This window comes from Ascaphus truei, chromosome 2, assembly GCF_040206685.1.
Source record: "Ascaphus truei isolate aAscTru1 chromosome 2, aAscTru1.hap1, whole genome shotgun sequence".
In the NCBI taxonomy this organism is placed as follows: domain Eukaryota; kingdom Metazoa; phylum Chordata; class Amphibia; order Anura; family Ascaphidae; genus Ascaphus; species Ascaphus truei.
Genome location: NC_134484.1, coordinates 328,225,804 through 328,250,186, shown reverse-complemented (window position 1 = coordinate 328,250,186; position 24,383 = coordinate 328,225,804). Strand labels below are relative to the sequence as shown.

The 24,383-nt window shown below is 43.0% G+C and overlaps 1 protein-coding gene and 1 long non-coding RNA gene across 4 annotated transcripts in view; one reads left to right on the top strand and one right to left on the bottom strand.

The window, feature by feature from the left end:
• The window catches only part of LOC142487382 (uncharacterized), a 56,506-nt gene that overhangs the window by 24,974 nt on the left and 7,149 nt on the right, over positions 1 to 24,383 (bottom strand). The window contains exon 1 of one of the 2 annotated variants that reach the window (XR_012799212.1): positions 3,012 to 3,861. The exons of the other annotated variant lie outside the window; for it this stretch is intronic. This is a non-coding gene — a long non-coding RNA (uncharacterized LOC142487382). Of the gene's footprint in view, positions 1 to 3,011; positions 3,862 to 24,383 lie in introns of those variants that run through there. 2 annotated transcript variants of the gene reach the window in all.
• The window catches only part of RALA (RAS like proto-oncogene A), a 69,272-nt gene continuing 49,324 nt past the window's right edge, over positions 4,436 to 24,383 (top strand). Inside the window, exon 1 of one of the 2 annotated variants that reach the window (XM_075586604.1) lies at positions 4,436 to 4,884. The gene's annotated coding sequence lies outside the window, so the exon portion shown is untranslated. Of the gene's footprint in view, positions 4,885 to 4,930; positions 5,067 to 24,383 lie in introns of those variants that run through there. The other variant, XM_075586605.1, reaches the window with a different exon arrangement.

The following is a 24,383-nucleotide window of genomic DNA, read 5'->3' as shown; positions in this document are numbered from 1 at the left end:
ATGTTTTTGTCCTGCAGAGCTATTCAAAATGGCCACGTGGCGTCATATGACGCTGCATTGCCATGTTAACGGGACGCTACGTGACGTCGTCTTATGACGCCGTGCAGCCATTTTGAATAGTGCTGCAGGAAAAAAACATAATTTTAAAGGCGACAAGACAGCAGAAGGCTGGGAGACGCCGTCAGGGCCCCGCAATCGGACCCTGCCACAGGTAAGTGTCGTGGGGGAAAAAAATTACACAGTACTAGAAACCCAGCAGAATGAATAAACAGGGCCAAATATCATGCACAATTAGTATTGATAGTACTATAGGAATCACTATATATCGACGGACACTTGAATTTCTTAGGGGCCTCTGAATGGGGAAGTGTTTGTCAATCAAGGGTTGTCTTCACACTTACGCCACCCTATCATTATCAGAGAACCAATAAAGATGGGGGGGGGGGGGGGGATATCACACAAAAGGGAGCAGCCAGAGAAAATCAAACCCCTCCCAAGTGTAACTTTAAAAAATAAATACAAATACTTCTAGGTCTCATATTTAGCTAAAAAAAAAGATTAATTACCCAGATGAAACCCCTTAAATATGTTGTTGGAATTGGTTCACTTCGGTCCTAGTAGCGGTTGCTCCTTAAACTCAACCTACTGAGTACAATTGTGTCATTCTTGTTCTTCCCTCAAATCCTGTTTTTCTCTCTGATCTTTTCCGTGTACCCAGTGCCGGATTTCCCATTAGGCCCAAGCCTAAGATGGCAAAATTTGGGGGTGGCATGTGCAAACGGCGCTTGCGGCCCGAACATGCGCAATCAAGCGCCGATCGCAAGCGTCGATCACTTATGCGCGGCTGGCAACGTGATGTCACACGGCGTCATGTTGTCATGGCAACGGAACGGCTCTGGAGGATGAGGGCGGCACCAGGTAAGTGCCTAGAGGCGGCATTTTTTAAAATACAACCCTGCCTGTACCCAATATTAAATTGTGCCTCTGTAAACTGTTTGGGAGGGTGTGTACTGAATATACAGTGTGTGTGGATACCTGTTGCTAGGGATGGAGACAGTGCAGTGAAAGCAAGATGAGAAGCAGGAAATTCATTATCAGGCTGAGCAGTGACTGCGTTCCCAACTTTATTTAATTTTAGGCAGTTGGGCAACAGTTTAATGGAGCAGGATATAAAGTATGGAGTTGCCAAAAGGCTCAATTGTACAAAATGGCCCATTCTACTATTAAGCAAAAAGTGATTTAAAGAAGCAGTTCAGCCTAGTCGTTTTTTAATTTATTTTTTTAGGAAGCAGGGGTTTCAGGAGCTTACCCGTGTTAATTTTAGCTTCAGGACCCCTTGCTTCCCAAGATACTTACCGGGGAAGATGCCACCAGTACAGTCCCCCTCGAGGGAAACAAAATGGAGCTTTAAACCTTTTGCATCACGCAAGCCAATCGGAAGCCGCAACATCAACCGCCACGGCTTTCCATGGGCCGCGTGACGTGGGGGTTTAACCAACATGAAGCACGTTCTCCGGTAATTATGTTGGGGAACAGAGGGTCCCTGAAGCTGAAATACACGCAGTTCAGCTCCGGGGACCCCGTGATTCCTATACATGTTAGGAAAAAATTGTCGGGGGGGGGGGGGGTCGAGGTGGGACAGCTCCATTAAGCTTTTGCATTCACAAATTTGTTTTCTAAGTGCTATGTAATGGAAAATTGTATTGCACGGGTTTGCTAAATATAAAATCTATATTTGAAAACATTGGAAATCGAAGCACTCGCAAGAAAAATAGTTCATATTTTTGCCTTTTTTTGGTGTGGTATTTATATATATATATCATAAAATCTGCATTGTCATACGTTTAGTCCGTGGTTTCCAACCTTTTTTTGGTTAAGGAACCCTAACTGAAATTCTGAAGAACCCCAACCCTCCCTGAGATCAGATGCATTGTAAGGAACCTCAACCCTCTCTAATAGCGCGTCTGAGATCAGATACATTGTGCATTCTTCTGTATTTGGCACAATTTTCAAATTACCTATAAATTTGAGGGAACCATTTAGGGATGCCCGAGAAACCCAAGGGCTCCTAGCAAGCCCGGTTGAAAATCACTGCGTTAAGTCAACAAAACAAAAAGAAAATACACGCCATTTCCGATGACAGGAATCTCCAGCCACTGTATACAAAAACAGTAAAATAAAACTCTGCAGGCCTAGAACATGAAATAAAGGGAATTATAAAATAGAGTGGACTGGGCTCCAGGAGGGGGCTGATAAAGGGACACATGAACAGAAACGTCACTATTAGGCTAAGTCCCCGCTAGCGCTGATCGGGCTGAGCGGCGCTTGCAGCGGGGAATTACATATATAAATATATGTAAGTCCCTGCTCACGCGGTACGCGAGGCGCTCGTGCGCGTGCACACACGCTCAGCCGCGATCGGTGCTTAGGTAAACAAAAAAACTATACTTACCCGCGAGCTCAACTACCCGCAATGCCCCCGTCCCCTGCACGCGCGTACAAGCAGGACACCCGGCGCTCATGCTTGGAGCGCTCTCCAAGCATGAGCGCGCTCAGCGCCAGCGGGGATTTAGCCAGTGTCGATGGCACACGTCTGACGAAATTAAATATCTACATTTTGCAACTACAAGCAATTGTGAGTTCTTCCACTCACTGTGGGTTTGCTTATTTAATACTAGCTGATATACCCGGCGTTGCCCGTGATGTAATGTTCTGCCTCCCCCATCCTCCCTCTCAACTCCCTTCCCCCCCTCTTCACAGCTGTTCAGGCTTCCCCCCCTTCTCTCCTGACTCCCTCCCCGCCCCCTCTCTCCCCTGACTCCCTCTCTCCCCCCCATCTCTCCTGACTCCCTCTCCCCCCCCCTCTCCTGACTCCCTTTCCCCCCCTCTCTCCTAACTCCCTCTCTCCCCCCCTCTCCTGACTCCCTCCCCCTCCTCTCTCCTGACTAACCCCCCCCTCTCTCCTGACTGAATACCACCCCCCGCCTGTCCGCTGTGCGCCGCCATCTTACCGGGGGCATCTGCAGGAGGAATGGGGTCCTTCCGAAGGCTGCCTGCCCACTGCCTGTCCCCCCTCTGGGGAGGGAGGGAAGTGAGCGTTGGCGGCTGGGGCAGGAGGGCCGCGCTTCCCCTCCGTCCGGGAGCCGGTGGGGGGGAGGGAGAGGGAGAGAGAGGGAGAGAGAGAGAGAGAGAGAGAGAGAGTTGGGTGACGTCATAGAGCCGGGTGACGTCATAGAGCCACCAATCTGATTGGCCAGAGGCTGAGGAACAATCAGATTCACCGCAGCTACTACCAACCTTTCGATTTTATATATTAAGATCTAGGGCCTCATGCAGAGAGCAGCGCTATTTGAAATCTCGCCATTTTCCGGAGAAAATCGCTCTAAAAACAGCCGAAAATGGCGAGCTAGGGAAAACGCGCCATTTTTTTTTTCTATTTCAAAATCTCGCTGCGCGGCTGGCGAGAAACTACATCTCGCCAGTCTGAAAAGTATCTGAATTCAGAAAGGCGCGCTCGCCATCTAGCGGCTGTTTTTGGCGCGATTTTCGTCAATTTTCTTTGGCAAGAAGCAGGAGCTCGCCGGCTATAGGGGGAAAAAAAATGCGCAATTTTTTTCCCCCTTTCAGCTGCGCGCATCTCCTCATTTAAAATTCTCCACATGCAGTAATGCTAAAAATAGCGGATTTCGCCCATTTCTGCATATGGAGAATAAAACTCTCCATTAAACCTACTTTTTATTCCCCTCTCCAATTTTAAAAAGCGCTGCTCTCTGCATAGGCCCCCTAGAGCGTTAATAGGGTTCTGCTCTTGGGAATCAAGCGCCTGCATTCAATTTTCAGTACTTTTTGTATGACAGTTTACGTAGCTCTAGCTTTTTTCCCTATCTTCCCTTGTAAACCGTCCCCCCACCCTCCCCCAATAAAAAAATAAGTAAATGCACATCAAGTGACCAACTGATTTTGATTACTAGGGTATAAGCCCAGCCAATCCTTTGTTTCGTATTTGTCTTTCTAATAAATAGGGTTACATAGAAATAGCACTGTTAGTCCAGTTGAAATAGTGCAGAGGAAATACTTCAGTATTTGGTGATACCTTTTTTATTCGGACTAACAATAGATATTATAGGGTAAAATGCACTGACTTCTGCACGACAGGAGCAAAAAACAGGACTGTTTTAGTGGGGATTCAAATCATCATAAACAGAACTGGTTGATCAGGTCCCTGTCGAGCTGTAACACCAATAAGAAGATGCAGAGATAGCTGTGAGAGCAGTAGCCACAGAACTAGATGTTCCTGTCTCTGTCAGTGTCACCAGCTGCAAAAGGAAAACTGCCCTGGATTGTGGAATGACAGCTGCCCAAATAAAAACTGAACCGGTTTATCCAGTCCCCATCCAAATCCCCAGCATCATGAGGAGTTGCAAAAGGAGCAGCAAGCAGGCGGGTCACTGCCTCTCTCTGTCTGATCTCACTGCAAATAGCAACATCATCTTCATCATCATTATTAGTAGCAACAGCAGCAGCAGCAGCAACACCCTCCTCCTCCTGCAGGACTCTTTCTTTCACACACACCATACATACAGTACATAGACACAGCTGCTTGGGCTGCTGCTGCTGCAGCACTGGGCCCCGGGGAGACCGCCCCTCTTCCCTCCGTGTGTCCTTGCCCCCCACCCCCTATAACCGGATCAGATCCCTCCATACAAGAAGAAAGCCATAAAGACGGCGGAGAGGAGGTATCGCAGGGGGAAGGGAGGAGAGAGAAGGGGAAAACAAGGAGAAAACAAGGAGGCAGGATCAAGGGGGGAGAGAGAAGGGGGAAGGATCCTGATTGCAGACAGTGGACGGGACACTGGACAGCCCCTTGCTGGCGGGAGCAGAAAGGTGAGTGTGGGGGGGTGAGCGCTCTCCTCTGTGATGCAATAGAAGGAACAGTGCGAGGTTCCAGAACGTGGCTGAATCTAGCATGCACACCTAGGTGTAACATTACACACACATTAATCATGTCCTGGGTGTGTGGATGAGATTCACTGCAGGGGGGAAGGGATCCTGCAGTTTGGGGGCAGGTGAGTGTGCTGGGGGGAGTGAAGTGCTCTCTCAGATCCTACTTAATTCAATCCCACGACCTGGTTTGGAAGTGTGTTATCACTACTGTTAAGCTATAATACTAACCTTGAATCTGGCACAAATTAAGTAATGGTGTTATATGGGAATGGCTTCTCCAAATTGAAACATCTGTATATGACTGTGTGTGTGTGTGTGTGTGTATATATGTATATATGTGTATGTGTGTATATATATATATGTATATATATATATATATATATATATATATATATATATATATATATATATATATATATAATTTGCCCAGATATGCATATAACTGCTGCATAGCCATCATTGTTGGAGCACTTTGAATTTTTTTTAATGTTTAACAGAAATATACATGTTTATTATTATTGATTGAGCTCACACTATATACACCGTTTATTTATTTTGCTGCCAGCGACTTGTTGGTCAAAACAAATTAAAAGATAAAGGTATTTGATACACATTCATGTATTGAATTGCAATAAAAAATTTTTAGAGGATGGTATGTCAGATCCCACTAATACCACTCGGCTTCTACAGAGAGAGGTTATCTCCCTGTCTTAATTTGGGGGTTGGAAGGTGTTTATTTTGAAGTTGAAGGTTTATTAAGGTTTAGTTCTGCACAGTGCCTTTGCCCCCCCCAAATGATTTTGTGGCATGTTCTCATAAAATCCTGACACACATGTATTGCTATTGCAAGGAGTAAAATGTGCTATGTAAATTTTATATTTGTGTTTACATTTATGACCTATAGGAAAAAAAAACTTGCATGCCATGGGTATGGGGTGTGGTGCAGGCAGCTGCTTCTTTAAGGCCTTTTCCTGCAAGTTTTTATCTATACTGTACTTGTTTCCTTTCTCAGACTCTTGATCCTAGGTTTCTGATATCACCTGGTAACACAATTGGGGGAACAGTTTGTGAGCTTGAAAGGGAGGTGCAACGAATTGGAAAGGTTGTGTAGTGGGTGTGTTCTAAAACAGCAACGCTTACATGAATTTATTTCATTAGAAAATAATAATTGTTTTGTTAAAACGGATGAGATCCAGTCCATGTTATCACAATAAGAAAGGATTCCAGATGCAGATGTTATGGACTTCCAAAGTCCCAGGGCCAAACTTACTGGCCCATAGCGTCTGTACTGGGGTTCTCCCAGTGACGTGGGTCCTGCACATAAAAAAAAAATGTATTTGTATGTATCTCAAGGAAGGGGGGGGGGGCTGTTGCTTTAATGCATATGTGACCTTGATATTGTGGACTTCCAGTTGAATATTAATAGTGGCAATGATCTCTCTTGTCACTACAATTATGCTATCATTTTCAGATTTGCATGCCTTTGCCTCAAGCACCCTTAAATATATGGCTGTAAATACAACATAAATAAAGGAAAATATGTATTGTGTGACGACTATATTAAATAATTTTTACAATACATATTTATTTTTTTGTATGAGTTTTTGGCAGCATGGGCCCTCAGAGCTATGTGTTTTTTGGACATACAGTTTTGTTGGTGCCTTTTTATAAACGAGAGACTATATCTGAGTTAGCAAGTGAAGGATCGTAACGTATTTGTTAATGGATATTAATAATTGAATTCCAATTGAAATGTGATCAGGGTACTTATTTCCTGCCATCCTCAATGACGTAATTGCAGAATTATTATTACCGTATTTCCTCAATTCTAAGACGCCATCGATTTTGTAAGACGCACCATCGATTTGATAACAATTTTCTTGAAAAAAGAAACACTACTTCAAATATACAGAAAAAAATGTTTTTACTTTCAATGCGGCATTGTTGTGAAGTCTTTTTGATGACATTTTAAGTGACAATTAGGGATCCCTTCTATGCACATGCACAGGCAATGACAACTTCAATGACGGCACCTTCAGCTTGTCATAGGGCAACAGCAACCTCCTGCTCAGCACTACGGGCGGTGTGCTACGGTTGGCAGAATCACTTCCTAGTAATGTCATTCCGCAACGTAGGAGATCACGTGATCCTCGGTTGACTCGCATTTGCGCCCATATTTGTACAGGAACCATACCCGTTTTTCAATGACCAATTGTAAGGCGCATCCCGATTTCTGAAATGGTAAAATGGGGAAAAAAGTGCGTCTAAGGTCGTGGGCATGGTCAGCGCTTGGGCGCTGACCCGCGCTGATGCTCGGCAGTGAGCCCCTGCAGCCGCAATGAGAGCGGCTTTAGCAGGGGCTCGCGCACGCTTTCGCAGGTGTGCGGAAGCGTAGCCGACAATCCAATTTTAGTTTTGGCGCTCACGGGAGTGCAGGGCCGGTCACGTGAGCGGTTCGCCCAACTACAGATGTTGCAGACATTTATTACTCTGTTAATGCAAATTATAGGCTAAAGCTGTAAAATTCCGGGCATTATTGAAATCCCTGCTTTCTGATTGGTTAAAATTCATTCCGTAATGCCCGGAATTTTTGGCAGCTTGCCAAGTGTTTGGCTAGAAATAATCAACTTTTCTTTTGTCAGAACAGCTCTGAGGCCTCGTTCAGGGTGCCGGCTTCGGGGGGGTGGCGTGCTTGCGTGCGAGCGGACGTCAGAAACAAAGTATTTCAAATCATTATCTGTTGTCATGGTAGCAGCTTTCCTTGTCTCCGAAGTACGGAGTTGACGCTGCTACACTTTGCATAAACAACTCAAGTTGTTTTTTCAAGCTGCAGCAGCGTCACTGGTACTTCGGCAGCCAATGAAATCATTCTTGAAAATGATTTCAACAGTGCAACACCCATCCCTAACCTCACGTCTGTAGCCCCGCCTCCTGAAAGCTTGAAAAGGTCTGCTGGGGATGATGTGCACACATCGCCCAGCAGACTGACGCTCGCACACGCGAACGCCCGCCCTCCACCTCCTGTCTCTGGCACCCTGAACTCGGCGGACAGGGCAGGGGATTGGCCAGGAAGCAGCAGCCAGCAGTGACCCCTCCCCCTCACTCTGTGAACAGAGCTCCACCAACAGTTGAGGAGGGAGAGGGTGTGTTTGTAGTAAGTGCCTGACTGCAGAGTTTGTTTGTAGCTTCAGTTTCTGTCTATCGTGTGTGTGTGGCTGCAGAGTTTTTGTGTGTGTGGCTGCAGAGTATGTGTGGTGTGTAGCTGTAGAGTATGTGTGGTGTGTAGCTGTAGAGTATGTATGTGTGTGTGTGTGTGTGTGTGTGTGTGTGTCAGCAGCAGCAGCAGAATTTGGATGTAGCTACTGTGTGTGTGTGTGTGTGTGTGTCAGCAGCAGCAGAATTTGGATGTAGCTACTGTGTGTGTGTGTGTGTGTGTGTGTGTGTGTACAGAGGGAGTGGAAATGTGTGGATATAGATGGCTGCAGTGTATATAGAGGGGCTTTAATGTAATTTCCATTTTTTTTTATTACAAAAATCTATATAACTATACAAAAGTGTCTTTATGAAAAAAAGCCTACATTTAGTCTGTAATAATAGTAATAATATATATAATAGTATAATAGCAATAATCCCCTCAGAACAGGGCATTACTGGCCAACAATGCCCTGGCTGGGTTAAAGTCCCTCGACTTCGCCTCGGGCCTTCAACTCTTCCAGCCAGGGCATTATTGGCCAGTAATGCCCTGTTCTTAGGGGATTATTACTTAAATAACATACAAAATGGTGCGTTATCTCCTTGACTATTGTTTTCAAGAGCACTGATGTTAATGCATCCTGTTAACGGGAGTGGTGACTTGTGCTGCATCTGCACATAAGATTATGATCCTGCACTGAGGTGTTTCTGATATTTTTTTTTTTTTTTTAGATTTGCATTCACTATTTGTACATCAATGTATATGTGTATATATGTTTGTATCAAATGAAATCATTGAGCAAAATGATTGTGGTGGCTGCAACTATAAAATATTTGCCATTGAAATAATTTGCCATTGAAATAATTTTTTTTCTTTAGGAAATCGTAGGGTTCTAAAAAATAAAAAGTGAAAAAATTAATTGCAGATAGGGTAATGTGAACAAAAGAATCTTGGTGGGAACACAGCAGAGCACCCAACCTTTACCCACCTGGAACAGAATTTTACTACCATTATCAGTATTTACAGGCTACCCTATGTCACTGAAATATTCTTATTTGGCTGTTTTGATTTGGAAAACAAGCAGTGGATCAGAATGTAATGGTGACTTGAGTTCACGTTGACTGTACTGTATCCCAGTGGCTATGATGTGGATGAACTTTGCTTAGATACTATAGGTTTTTAAGGAGCCCTACTCCTGGGACCTCGTGCCTACTTTCTTATTTTGTTCAAAGCCATCTGGCTCAATGAAGGAGATGTGTAGTTGTTGATTGTAGTTGAGCAGTTTTCATTGGGAAGACAAATGTTTGCTGGAAAAACTAGCGGAATTACCTGATGTTTCCGGGGGGGGGGGGGAGAGGGGGGCTTTCCAAAGTAGGGAGAGTTCAAAATATTTGCTTTCAATTTCTTACATCCCCATCAACTGTGTGACACCCCCCCTACATACAACCCCCCCCCAAAACACACCTGCCTGGACCCTGCTCTTGGCCTCCCCACCCTTCCTATAATAACCACGCTCTCCTTCTTCCTCACTGCCCTCAGGTGTCCGTCTCCGCTGCCTCCTATACGTCATCCACAACTTCTCTATGCAAGTCAGACAATGGGTGTTGTACCTTTTTTGTAGGTTATATATAACTCGTGACACCAGTATGATGACATCATAATGAGTTGCAGACATCTTGTGCAGCTGAACCTTTGTATGGAAACATACCTACAGCTTGGTCCCCGCTGGCTGCTGCAGCGCTCGCTATGGAGGCGCTGCGGAGACAAGAGCCGCCCCTCAATGGGTCCGGGCCCATTGCAAGGGGTGGCTGCTGCACGGCGAATGTTTGAGGCACACATGAAAATTGAGATTAGAACTAGTGACGGAGCGCTAGGCCACACCCCCCGGTGGTTCAGCCAATGAGGGCGAACCTGCCGGGTGATGTAATTGCTACGCTCTCCCCCCCCCCCTACCTTTGTTTTCCCTTGCAGACTGGGCAACTCAGGCGCGCGTGCAGTGCAAGCAGTGGGGCTGTAGCCTAAGGCCTCGTCCAGGGTTATTGCTTGCTGGCGGAGGTGCGCTGAGGCTGAGGGGGCGTGTCGGCGGGCGGGCCAGTGACAGGCCCTGCGCTCCGGCAAGCACTTGAATTTAAAATTTACCTAAGACCTACGCTTCCGCGCGCTTGCGTAGGCGAGCCTCTACTAAAACCACTCTCATTGTGGCTGTAGGGGCTCACTAGTAAGTACCAGCGCGCCTCAGCACGGGTCAGCGCGTAAGCGCTGACAATGCCCGAGCCTAAGAGATATGTTTGTGCCAAACATACACACTTCCGTTTGATCCCATTAGATAGCATGCCAAGTTTGGGGGCTCTAGGATTAAGCGTGTGAATTTGTATAACCGGACAAACAAACATTCTGAATTATAGTATAGATATCCCCTGATGGGTTTGTTTTGACTTTTTTTAAAACTTTTTTTTTTTTTTTTTAATGGTAAATGCCAGGAAGATTTGGGACTTTTCAATAGTTTTGTGTAAGGGCATTTTATCCTATCTTTAGCGTTTTCTTTCTGGAGGGATTTAAAAATCTATTTTCTGCCTCTCTACACTACATCGGAATAATACCTCTTTAACATGAAAGGATTACTAAGAAATCTAGTCCTTCTAATCTACAGTAAATTTTTATTGGTATTTTTAAAAAAATACTTTAACGAGACATGTAGCCAGCAATTTACTATATTATTCAAAAAATGTATCTTCACTTAAACAACAAAACAGCAGAATCTTAATATTTATGTGGAGTTTTTACCGACATTCCAGGTTTTACAGAATTTATGAGGTTGTAATTAAAATAAAAACGAAAAAATACCACTCCATATTTTTTTTTTTACCATCCGGATGAGCTAACCTACTCAGGGTCCCACCCTGATTTGTGTTGTGAAGTTGGGCTGCCACTTTTGTTTGTTTTTTTTAGCCGCCTACTGTCCTGCAGCCCATCGCTCTTCTTTGCACAAGTTTCCCACACTGTCTTTATAGGAACTACACCCCTTGTCATGCCTGCCCTGATATTATGAGCTGACTCACCACTGCTATTATCAGCATTAAGGGGACATTCTATCATTCTGTCCCGCAGGTGTCCCTTAAGGGTTCCCCGCAATTTTTAGGTAATTTGACCAAATACAGAGGAATTTACAATGTATCTGATCTCAGACGCGCTATTGGAGAGGGTTGGGGTTCCTTACAAAGCATCTGATCTCAGACGCGCTATTAGAGAGTTGGGGTTCCTTAGGCTACGCTTATTGTAACGGCGACGCGACTGTGACATCAGGCTGCGGTCGCTTGAAAAATCAAATTGATGACTTCCAGCGATCGCGACCAAGCCCTCGCATCGCTCTTACTATAAGCGCTCGCGATGGCGGCAGTGCATTAGTTTTGACGCGACGTCGCCGGCACTATAAGCGCAGCCTTATAATGCATCTGATCTCAGACATGCTCTTATAGAGGGTTGGCACTCCACAGAATTTCATAATATAATAGGGTTCCAAAAAAAAAACCCACTGTTCTGCACATTCTATACTTTGAAAGTGGCAACTCATTGTTTTATACTAGGTTAAAAAATACCGTGCAGATTGTGAGATTAAGAAAGATGAGCTTTCTTTGGAGGATTGCTTTAAAGATGAAATGGCGTAATTTTGGACCATTCTGTGTGTGCTTGTTCGACTGTTACTTGTGCTCATTGACTTCTCATGAAAATCCAATAAGGAAGCTCTTCTTGCAATTGGCAGATTATCCATTTGATTGATATCAGCGTGGCCATTTGGCAGGCATGCTGTGCGCCCAAAGCAGCGTGTTCCACGATCTAAAAAAGATCAGTTCTTTCATTACTGCTTTGTGGGAGGGGAATATAATTACATCGTTGTTATACTCCAAATCCATGTTCACTGTGTTTAAAGTTGCTGTGAAGGTTTTATTTTTTCTATTTAAAACTACTAATTTATAGTTTGGAACAGTGAGAATAGTTGGAAACACTAGTTTTATAGTCGCGGATTAAGCTCCAGTTCAAGCTGCCGTTTAAAAAAAGTATATATCTATTTATTTATTTTCTCTCCCATTCAATATGTGCATCAATACAATCTGCACACTGACAAGTGATTAAGCTGCAGATTGATCCGTTGTCTTGTAATTGACTGTAATAGATCGCTTGCTCAGGGTTATTTAATTCAGTTCTTGCACAGGATTTTGGGCAATGTAGTTCCTAGAATTTGATTGACTGGGGCAGTTACTAGATACAATTGGTTCACTGCTAGAGAGAGGGCGGGGCTAAAGAGCCAGAGCCTATCAGAAGGGGAAGGGGGCTGTCACTTTGGAAATGCTTCCTACATTAGAAACATTAAAAATGTCTTTAAAACATAAACATTTTGTTTCCCTCATAGTACAGAACTGATTTATTTTTAAAAAAAACCACACACACATGTAGGATATTGCTTGAACTGCTGCTTTAAGCCTGCTAAACCTATGATAATTTGGAGGTTTTGTTCTTTCTGTGAAAGCAACACAAATTATCCTATCTCTTATATCTAAATATATGCACAAGTTGTATGTGTCTATCTATGTATTAGGCGAGAGAGACCTATAGTGTAAAATCTTTGATCTACAGTTGCACACAAAGCAATATCGTGTGTGTGTGTGTGTTAAAAAAATTTTTTTTTACATATAAATCGGTTCTGTACTATGAGAAAATACTTGTAGCATTAAAAACACAACTGAATGACATGTATTATAATGTAACAAGCAATTTCTTGTTTCTATAGCAACCATTAACAAATTCATACCCTGAACTGTTTCAGAAGAGTAAGGGGGTATCAGGTGCTCCAATAGTTCCGGAAAGCAATATACAGTAGAATGCCAGTAAATTCAACATATGAGTTAAACTCTTGCATGGAGTGGGGATAGTGATGTGTGAGTATCCAGTGTAGAATGACAGTCTCCTGAAGGAAAAAGGAGAGAGATCCAGCGCTACACGGATTTCAAAATAATGAATTTATTGTGGCACAATAAATTCATTATTTTGAAATCCGTGTAGCGCTGGATCTCTCTCCTTTTTCCTCAGTGTACTTTGGAAATTCCTGGCAGGTACTTCCTTGAACCAGCAGCACCGGTAAACTGTATGTATTTGTTTATATATTGTGGTGTGCAGCCTTAACCCCCCTTTACATTGAGTCTCCTGAAGGAAGCAGTCAAAAATGATAAAAATCACCTTGCTGTAACCTCATTGGCGAAAAACTTAAAAAAACACTGGAAATAATAAATATCATAAACTCAAAATAAATCCAGAATTGTTTTCTTAAGGTGAATCTTACCCACTCCTAGAGCCTCAATGCGTATGTTTGTGGCGTGCCCAGCCGCTGATAGAGATATCCAGATAGAAACAACAAAAGATAGCACTGCACTGCCCAGGGAGCTCGGTGGTATAAAAATTTAAAATTATATCGAAATAAATTGATGTAGGTCCCCCTACGCGTTTCGCACACAAATGTTTTATCAAGGAGTACGTTCGTGTCGAAACGCGTAGGGGGATCTACACCTCCTTTTGGGTGATGCTGTTTATGGATTATGACTCTTCTGAAACAGGCTCTGGCACACCCCTTTTTGAGCCTTGCCCTCTCTCTAGCAATGCACAAACTGTATCTAGTGACTGCCTGGTCACATGATTGTCCCTACAGAACTTTGCATCTTTTGGTTCTCATCTGTTGCACTGACAGCCATTTAGTGAACCCCGAGCCGAATCTTCATCGATCGGCAACTTGGCTAATTACTTATCATTATGTGGATTGTATTGATGCACATATTAAAGGGGGGAAAAATAAACCACGGCAGCTGGGACTGCTGCTTTTAATAACAAAGGGCACAGCCCTAAGGTAGTTTGCACTCACAGGATAATAGAATGAAAGGCATATTGAGATAAAATCTCACACACGCGAACATGGGACAGCTGATCATCAACCATTGAAATCCTTGTCCCATATTAGGATAAGCTTTTAACACACTCAAATGGACCAGTCTGTCTAATATATTGCTCAGGAAATGCTTCAATATCTTTTGGTGATGGCTTCAATCCACATGGAAACTCGTGGCTACGGTGGCAGCTGTACCTCGCTCACTGTGTGAAGTGCCCTGTATTATTAAATCATTATACACTCGTTGTATGCGCTTTCTTTTCTCTCTTCATAGATCTCTTTTAGATGTGGTTCATTCCTCAGGAAGCTGCAAATCGAGGTCACAGCGACTCTTTGAAATTTCACATGTGGACGTTGCACATTTGCACAGGTCGCTTAGTTCAATTGGTTTGAACATATTCATTTCTTACATTTTCCTGCTGTATACCTGGATTAGCATGTAGGATTGAGCATTTAGCATTGTCCAATTTGTATGGATTTTTAATTAAATATTGCCAACATTAACATCTATAAAAAACAAAAATTCCAGTAATTTTTTTTTATTTGTCAAGAGATGTCATATATTACAGTTTTATATTAGTTTTACATTACATATTAGTTTTACATTACATAAAAATTATGCATTGACAATCTTACTAGATCTTACATCAAGATATCATACATACAGTACATGACCTTTTATCAGGACATTTAATAGAATACCTGTTTAACGCTGTTCTTTATATACACGATATTTATGTATATACCATACATATGTATTCCTGTTATACCTAATGAACTATCAGGTTTTTTTTTTAGTTGGCTTGCCTGCAACAACAAAAAAGTTGTCATTCTGCCAGTGGCCTCCTTATTTATACACTGTCATGTTAATGTCATGAGATATCATGTATTTTAATTAATCTGGTGCTTCAGGGGTTAATGTGGGTGCAGTTTGAATTAAAAAAATACAAAGAAATGTTTTATGGCCTGCTTGCCCCTTGGCCAGGCCTGGTTGTAGGACTGTTAGAATCTAGAGATGTAGGTTAATGATGGTTCTCCAGAACACTAACGTAAACAAGACTCTGGCTCAAGGTATTTCAAAGCTTAAAGTCGTTTGGTAGAAGAGTTTTTTTCCCTTCTGTCATAAAGCTGGCAGTCTCACTGCCAATTTTATGATAGGGGGTGGGCTTATGTTTGTTGTTTTATCCTTTTATTTTAAGAAGCGGTTCAGCATTTATTTTAACTGTATGTTCTTGTAATCCTTTTTTCTGTAATCTAAGCACTATATTTTTTTAATATATATTAGAACATTTAATAAGTAATGCTTTGGGCTCTGAATGAATTGTTGCACACTGTGGAGAGTATTTACGTTTTTGGACACATTTTGCTACAACAGATTTTTTTGGTGTTAAAATGCATAGTTTATTTCTGTATTAAACAGGGACCTGGGGCCCTGCCAGATATTAATTTTACATCTTATTTGCATATCTCAGGGTGGCAGTGTATAGATATGATTGCAATTGAGTAAGGGTTAATATTAACTCACTGGAGGTACCTTTTGCAGAGGAGAAAGGTGAGTCGGCTAGCGTAGCCGTGTGTATTAACCCTGATTGCATATCTAAGTCGCGTGCCCACTTGTGTGCTGTTTGTTACACGTGGTAGGTATATTGGGACGGATTTAAGGAAGATGTTAACTCATTTGAGGAACCTTTTGCGAAGGTGAAGAGTGGGGCAGCTTGCGAGTTGTGTATTAACCCTTGTCCTGTAGAGGAGATATTGTCCATTTGAGGGACCTCTGCGGAGGTGAAAAGTGGGACAGCTTGCGAGCGTCCGTATTAACCCTTGTTTCGTATGCAGGTCACGTGCTCTCAGGTGGGCCGTGAGTGACACACACCTATACAGTCTGTGATATTTATTTTCTTTCTATTCATGTGTGGGACACCTGAGATGCGTTTTGGAGACTGTTATTCTCCGTGAGTGTGAAACCAGGGTGCCATTTTCTTTTCTCCGTATCGGATTACTCTTTATTTATTGATTTTTTTTAATATGATATGTTTGAGGTTCTTGCGCGTTGCGTTTGCTCTATCTCTTTGAAAGTGTCACTGTTTTACAGAGTTGCTCATCGTGGAGCGTTGCATAGCTGTGTTTGTGAAGAACAACAATGTGAGACAAGATCTCCTTGTCGCATGAAAAACAGACTTTTATTCTCCTGGCATCTCAAATAGATCACTATGTATTATTTTTAGCTTCTCCTAACTTGAATTACTAAGATACTAGATTTATCATAATTATATGTGCTCATGCTTTCTTTCTGTCTACAGTGACATTTAAAATTGCCGCTGCTGGCAGTCTGCTGATTTTTACAGATTTTAGTACGGTCACCATTACTCGCTAGGTCACGGACACGAAGCGGCCATGCAGCCATTTCGGAAGAGGTTCCTCTTATTATCAATGTAGATTTCTCTAGAACCAAAATGTCTACTAACAGGACGGTTCAATCGTCTCTACAAAGGTGGTGGTACCCCTTCAACAAGGGGGGTCTCTGTGTCTTCCTTCATAACCTTCCCAAAGGCCGTACCATCCAATACCAAATAATACATTGACACCAATTTGGATTAAAAAAACGGCCACATCTTTTATTAACTTTTTGCAATTCTTGCCAACACATTAACATTAACATATTTTAACATGACCATAAAGAATATGCCAGCCACTGACATTACTGCGAAGTGGGCACGTTCAGCTAATTAAACCAAAGGTTAAAGCGACACACGCTTTTACATAGCTAGTGTATTGCTATTCCCTTCCCAGGCCCCACCGGATCCAAACCACTTGTCCATTCCTTAACATTCCGTACCAGCTGGCAAGGAATCCCGCCGCTCTGACAAATCATCCATTATCTAAATACATAATCGAATAAATAATTTAAACTTGCACATATATTTTATTTTATAAAGGGAAGGGAGGGAAACCTGTAAACCTGTTTTGCAAAAGTTTGCATAAAATGGTTCCTTTTGTCAATCTACTCACTAGCCTATCTGTTATTTTTTAGCTGTGCCCCTTATTTTAATTTGGCCAATTGCATTCATACTCAAACTCCATCACTATATCTCCAATCATGGCAAGGTAGGCATCACCTCTGTCATGATGGGTATCTTCCAGACGTGCTTTACCAACATCTTTTACTAATAGAACATCAAAGGTAGTTCCTTGGGTGTTATTTTCATTTGTGAGCTCCAGGACTTGGATCCTGAGGGAAACGGTCAAACATCCCAAACTTGCAGCCCACATTAATTAAATAAAAAGCAATTAATTGGAAATACATGTACCATATCCTATTTATGCTTTGTGCCTTAAACACCAGAATCAATTCCTTGACCCAAAACTAAATTGTTTTGTGTGTATGTGTGTGACTGAATGTTACATTAATATTGACAGGTCCACAGAGCCATTTAGAAGGAACTTCTTTTTAAACTATTTTACTAGGATACTAACAAACCAAAAGATAGTACCAGCACTCTGTCTCACAGCTACAGATATAAGCGAATACCAGTGTAGGGAATATGAATAATTTAATAACACTAATAATAAACTGAAAATATAGCAACAATAGCCAATACGCCAATGCAAGAATAAATATCACCATAGAGAAAATCAAAAAATAAAAAGGGGTAGAGGGGAAAGAAGGAGAAGGGGAAAAAAACATGAAAGAAAAGGAAAAAATCACAAAAATGGAAAAAGGAAAGCAAACTAGGGGGGCGACGTTTCGAGGGGTGACCTCTTCATCTGGCCCATTCCCCCTGGTCCCAAGGGGGTCCCAAAGGTACTTCCCTAAGCCTTCCCTCCCCACTGTCAAATAATCCCACACTCGGCTAATGATATAAATCTAAAGTCTAAAGAGGGCAAATCACATAAGCAGATATCAAATATCAAACAATAAATGTAAATACAAGAATATTGTAAAAGACACAGAACATATGCAGATATCAGATGTCAATCAGTGAACAAGTATAAGCAAACCCTCTATCAACAGCTCCTGGTGCCCTGTCGAGTGCTTGGCTATTGTTGCTATATTTTCAGTTTATTATTAGTGTTATTAAATTATTCATATTCCCTACACTGGTATTTGCTTATATCTGTAGCTGTGAGACAGAGAGTGCTGGTACTATCTTTTGGTTTGTTAGTACTTCTGAAGGGAATTTAGGATCCCTTCCTGTTCCATGCACCCTGCAACCTTGCTGAGTCATTGTGTCAGAGTGCTGTCTATCATCCCCCCCCTACTTTCAATTTTACTAGAAATATTTTCAATTTACTTAGAGACTCCTGTAGTTGTTGAACAGTTCCTAGACATGACTTAACAATAATATCGTAACATCAAAACATTTTTAGACTAGCAAATACAGTAGATGTCAAATGCGTTAAAAAAAATTTCTTTTAAAATGGCATTAGTCGTCTACTTTTACCCGATTAAACATGTCACTGCTGTCATTAGTTCAATTTGTTCCTCTGAAATGGAAAATATCACCTGTGAGCACAATCATATGTCTCAAACAGGTCTACAACCCTGCTTTTCTCCATTATCTCCTGGCATTCACTGCTTCCACTGCAGCAAGGGATTCTGGGAAATGACATACAAATAAGTATAATGTCACTGTAACAGGGATTTAAAGAAAAAAGATGATCCGGAGAGCACTGCGAATTGAGAGAACTGGGAAGCAGAATCGTAAAAAATAAATTTAAATTTATTGAGGCATATTGCCCACAGTAGAAAAATACAAAGGCACCTCTGACGCGTTTCCCGCCGTCACTGGCGCTTGATAAAGTGGTCTGAGAAATCCAGCAGAGAGCTGGTTGATTGCATCTACTCCAGTGGTTCCCAAACTTTTTCGGTTCAAGGCTCCCTAGGGCGATCAGGATTTTTCCACGGCGCCCTAAGTGAAAACAAAGTTGTATATACATACCTAACAGTTGCAGTGCGCAGTTGGTGTCACACTCTGTCACACTCTCACCCCTTCCCCCTATGTACACACAGGCAGACAAGGGACCGGTGGTGGAGATATGAAACACGAGCCGCAGGGAAGCCCCGGCAATAGCTCCCTGGCACCGGCAGCATCGCGCTCACCTCATTCGGTCACTGCAGTGGTGCGGAGCGCCTCATAAAACAAATTAACCGCCCCCCACCCTGCCCCAGGAGATAGCGCCGGGAACTCCTCTTGCCGGTGAGAGAGCAACAGGTGGCTCCAAAACCTTACATGGAATGCGCAAACGGTCCGGTTGCTGCCCTTTGCTATTTTGGTTTTCCGCGGAGCAAGCGCTGCATTTAGGGCCCGTTCTATACTGCGCGTGTGCGTGTGTGTGTGCGTGTGTGTGTGTGTGCTAAATAAACTTTTTTTTCTTTAAAAAAAAAAATCTTAATAAATATTTATTTTTATTTTATTTGTGCAATCATTGACACACACACTTGAGCGCCGGTAGCGGCGCAAAATCATCTTTTCCCCGTCTTTGCCGCTGTCTGCGGCTTCCCGCTCCCTGCCGTCCGCGCGCGCTGCGCCATTATAGAAAGGCTGACGAACGTTGGCCAACTACAATTGTGCGCGCGCGCACGGCGTAGCACACACTTGGCACTATAGAACGTGCCTAGGGTTGCCAGGTTGCTTGACAATACTAGACCCCCACACCCCCGAATACATATTCAGGCTGGCCCCCATGCCCCATCTTATTCCCCCCCCTTGCCCCATCCTATTCCCCCCCCCCCCCCCACCATCATTTTTATTTCCCCAGGCTGGCCCCCATGCCCCAACCCCCTCCCCTCCCCCCCCAAAGAAAAAAATGATCCTTAGTTTACCTCTGACTCTGACCCCGCTGTTCACTCCTGTCTCCGTGCTCAGACCAGCATGCATCCGCCGCGCTCGCCCCCCGCCACACTATAGAACAGGCCACAGCCGCCGCTTGCCGACGGCCGCCCGCAAATTTTCAACCGGACAGGCATCAGAATTATCGGCCTGTCCGGTTGAAATTGCGGCGCCCCTCTAGCCAAGCCACGGCGCACCAGGGCGCCGGGGCGCACAGTTTGGGAACCACTGATCTAGTCAATTAAACAGCCCCACCTGGGTAATCAGAGGAGGGTAACCCCCCCCACCCCCCTGCTGGGGACAGACCAAAAGGACTCCTTAGCACAGACACACTGTGCCAGTGATTGCCAACCTTTTTTGTTTGGAGGAACCCTTGAAGTATTTCGAAAAATCTCTGGGAACCCCTATCTGGCTGACACATATTGGGTTCGACAGGGGTCAGTCACAACATCTCACACCTCACGAGCCACCTCTATTTCCCACCCTCTACCCATATATATCTCTCCCATCTGTCTCACTAACTCTCCCCCCTCCCGCCTCGCATGTATTTATCCCTTGCGTCTCACTCTTACTCCCTCTTTTCCTCCCTCCCGCCCCCTCCCTTCTCTCTCGCCCTTACCTTCCGTCAATTACCCCACTCTCACTCAATCCACCGTACAAAATACAGCCAAAATACCCACCCCAGGGGAGAGAGGGGGGGTCCGTAGGAGGAACCCCTGAGACTGCTTCAAGGAGCCCCAGGGTTCCACGGAACCCTGGTTGGAAATCACTGCACTATGCTGACAGAGGAGATACTGTCTTGAGCACAAAGGCTGTGCTGATATCAAGACACCCGGACACCACTGACTTGAAGGTACCGCTTGAGGACTCTGGGATGGTTGACTAGTAAGGGGCTTTTCCTCCCAGTCTTGTAGATAGGGACTGGGGTAAGTAAGTTAGCCTTTACAAGGGATAGGTGTTTGTTTGTTTTTTGTATATTTTTGTTTGCTGTGCATTGTTTAAAGGGACAGGCTAAATAAAGCCATGTTTAAATTTCCCAAAACTGTCTCCAAGTGTGTACGTGTGTACGTCTGCACCTGCCTCTTAGTCACATTGTGCATCTAATCCACTTTAACATGGACCCATATAAGTTTGCCTTCCATATTACACAGCTTTTCAGCACAGCATGGGTTAACAAATTGCATAGCCAGGAAAAATACTCACATACAATAAATTATTGTAATCCCCGCCAGTCTCTGGACATGTCTTCAGTCCTGGCCAGAATGGTTCTGACTTTGGCGTAACCTTGATTTTATTAGGAGTTGTATAATTTCCAGTAGTTAACAAGCTGTTATAAATATGTCTTGCTCAGCATTACAGTCCTCTGACCTTATTTATTATTGGGTGATATCCTTGTAATCGGCCATGTACTCTTCATATTTTTTATTGCCATCAGCACTCCTACCTTTTAAGTAACGTTTTAGATTTTAAATCATTCATGTCTATATACAGCAACATAATGGAAAAGTAAATAGTCCTGTTTAGGGCAGTTTTATACTCTTAAATCCGCTAGCCAATCTCAATAAAAAATGTCTTATTTCTGTTTTTCTAAGCCCCTTTGATGTGTGGTTTTTTTTTTTTATTTATTTTTTAGCAAACCCATCCTTTTTAAATCCTGTAGCTGAATTCTGGAGATATCAGTTGCTGAACATGTACCTCACTGGGAGGTTAAAATGGCCGACGCCATCCACACACATTGAGTCTTCAGAAAAGAAAACGCAGCAGGATCTATCAGATTGTTATTACTTTGTTGTCGGTGGGGGAAGGTTACTGCTTTTAAGGTGGCTACACTAAATGTGTTATGCTGTGCTGAATTCTAAAAACCATGGATCAAGAAAATAATTGGTTGTGTTTCAAGTATCTGAAATCTAGGCAAAAGTTACAAAGTGCTGTAACCGGGAATAGAGTTGTTTTCCATCTTCAGAGAACCCATTAGCATTGGGACTCTTCTTTTTCTCTTTGACCCACACAGTCCTACAGTAGTTTTCTTATGTATATACATTAAACCAGGACTCTTAAACTGATAGCCCTGGAGGCCAAATCCAGCCCATTAAGGGCATTAATGTGACCATTTGACTCTCCCTGCTAATTTCATACTAGTTGTTTAAGCATCTCGGTGCACTCTTTCATACTCCAACCTCCTTTTTCATTTAGGGTAATGGAAATGTATATGGTTACAGATAGATGTTCGTTCCTATATGCTAGTAAAATGTTTTAATATAATCATTGTTCCTGTATCAAATAAAATGACAATAAGCTTGTAGCCTTCTTCTAAACCTTTTCCGATCCAGGCCCTTGAGGACAGCTAGCTGAAGTCCTACCTCAAACCCTAGTTGATGGGGGTTTTTTTTTTTGATGACATCCATGGTCAGCATATTTTATACATCTAGACGTTTTTATATATATATATATATATATAGGTAACAGAGCAGATGGCACACAAATACAGATGAGGACAGGTGCTTAGTCCCATATGAATGAATACAATCAAAGGCTCCTTACCAGGCAGACCAGAGAATCCAGGGAATCCAAAGCAGGCACAGCAAGGAAGAGACAGCACACTTGTTAGCAAAAAGAATTGTATTAGTGAAGCAGGTACATATACACACACACACACACACACACACACACACACACACACACACACACACACAGTGTTCGACAAACCTATACATTTGCACGCCCCGGGCGAGTGGATTTAACATCGTGGCGAGCTCCTATTGGCCCAAGCAGCACACGTGTGATATATATATATATATATATAACACTAGCTGGGGGAAGAGAGAACTCCCTTGTGGGAAGATGGGTGTTTTTTTTTTTTTTTTTTTGCAGCTGGAGATCATTAGTTTCATTTATTGTATTCGCTCTCCCTAAAAAGGTCTTGGTCTCGATTTAAGACTGTCACTTTGTGGTGTTATTAGTATGTCATTGTTCTTGTCAGGGCTGTCATGATTATGAATTGTTCAACACCACAGGGAATATTCTAAGTGTGCTCCTCAGACGTTTATAGGAAAAAACCTTGTAAAAACGAATCGAAAAAATGTCCCTTATTAAATAGCCCTGTGCACCTATTAAAACTTGAGCATAACAAGCCATTCACTTGGCCTAAGTGCAGCCACGTATGTGCACAGCTGCTCATCCTGTTTCAGCCTCCCAACATAATTTCTTTATCTTCAGTCTCCTGAGGCGAGCATACCATTTTTGGACACTTTTTTTGTTTTGTGTGGGTGTTTGTTTTGTATGGTTGGTAATGCTCTTTAGCCTTTTAGTTTCCTGAGTGAGAAAATAGATTTTGTCTTCTGTCCCATCTCAATGCCTTGGGCCAAGAGTCTTGGGCCAAGTGCACAAATGTAGCACACGTCCAAATCTCTGCAGGGACCCCAGTTCCTGTAACTGACAAAGTTCATTGGTCAAGGAGCCATATTTGCTGCTGCCATAAAACACCTTATGGTGCTTGAGGACCCCATATAGGCTCTTCAAGTGGATGGGCAGTTACTGCAGTGGATTAGAAGAGCACACACATGGGCAGTTAGGTGGGTTTCAGTGCCAGAAGGTAGACGGCTTCCGACAACTGCTTAGTAAACATGGACAAAATGCTTTTTTTGAAGTGCTTTGGGACCAATTTCAGCCAGGGGCCTTAAATGTGGTGTCCTATTTACACTGGAGTTCAATACATATTAATAACAGAGACAAATCTGTGAATTTGTAAAAAATCCAATGTTATTGGGATTTTGCAAAACGGTTCTATAGCTTAATCCCGATTTAGTTGCTGCTTTTGGTGTTCTGTACCAATCATTCCTCTCTTACTTTTGCCTTCGAGACTTCGATGAAGTCTCCTGTGAAAAGCATTTGTGTGTTCATTATATTTCCTTATATTCATTATGGCGCTTTTTGCAGTTACGTTCTCAACCTGCCTCCGTGTCATCATGAGAAATCTGTTTTCAGTTTTTGCTCACCAAGGTTTTCCAATGCAAGCTTTTGTAGAACCATAATGCAGTGGGGATCGTTGCAGAACTTGATTTGAAATCTCATGATGACGTGGTCAGGTTGGAAATACTGCTGTTCGGTCAAAATCTGTATTTTTTACATGGGTGAGATGCAGGGAGTCTTTGGAGCTGAAGAGAGTTAATTTCGGCACTGGAGGGGCCCCCTGGTTTCCAAAATAAATGCATGGGAAGTGCTGCTTGATCGTTCCCTCCAGGGGATACAAAATGAAGGTTTAAATCTTGCTTGTCACGCATCTGCCGCGGCTTCCTAGTGACCCCAGGGGTTGTAAACAACTAGGCGGTGTCTTCCCTAGTAAGTCTATCAGAGCTGAAATATACATGGGGGTAGGGTTTAAAAAAAAAAAAAAAAAAGCACCTTTCTGTAGGAGGAACTACTCATTGTAAAAGCGGCATTTCAATCAGTTTTTTTTGTTTTGTTTTTTAACGTAGGATTGAAG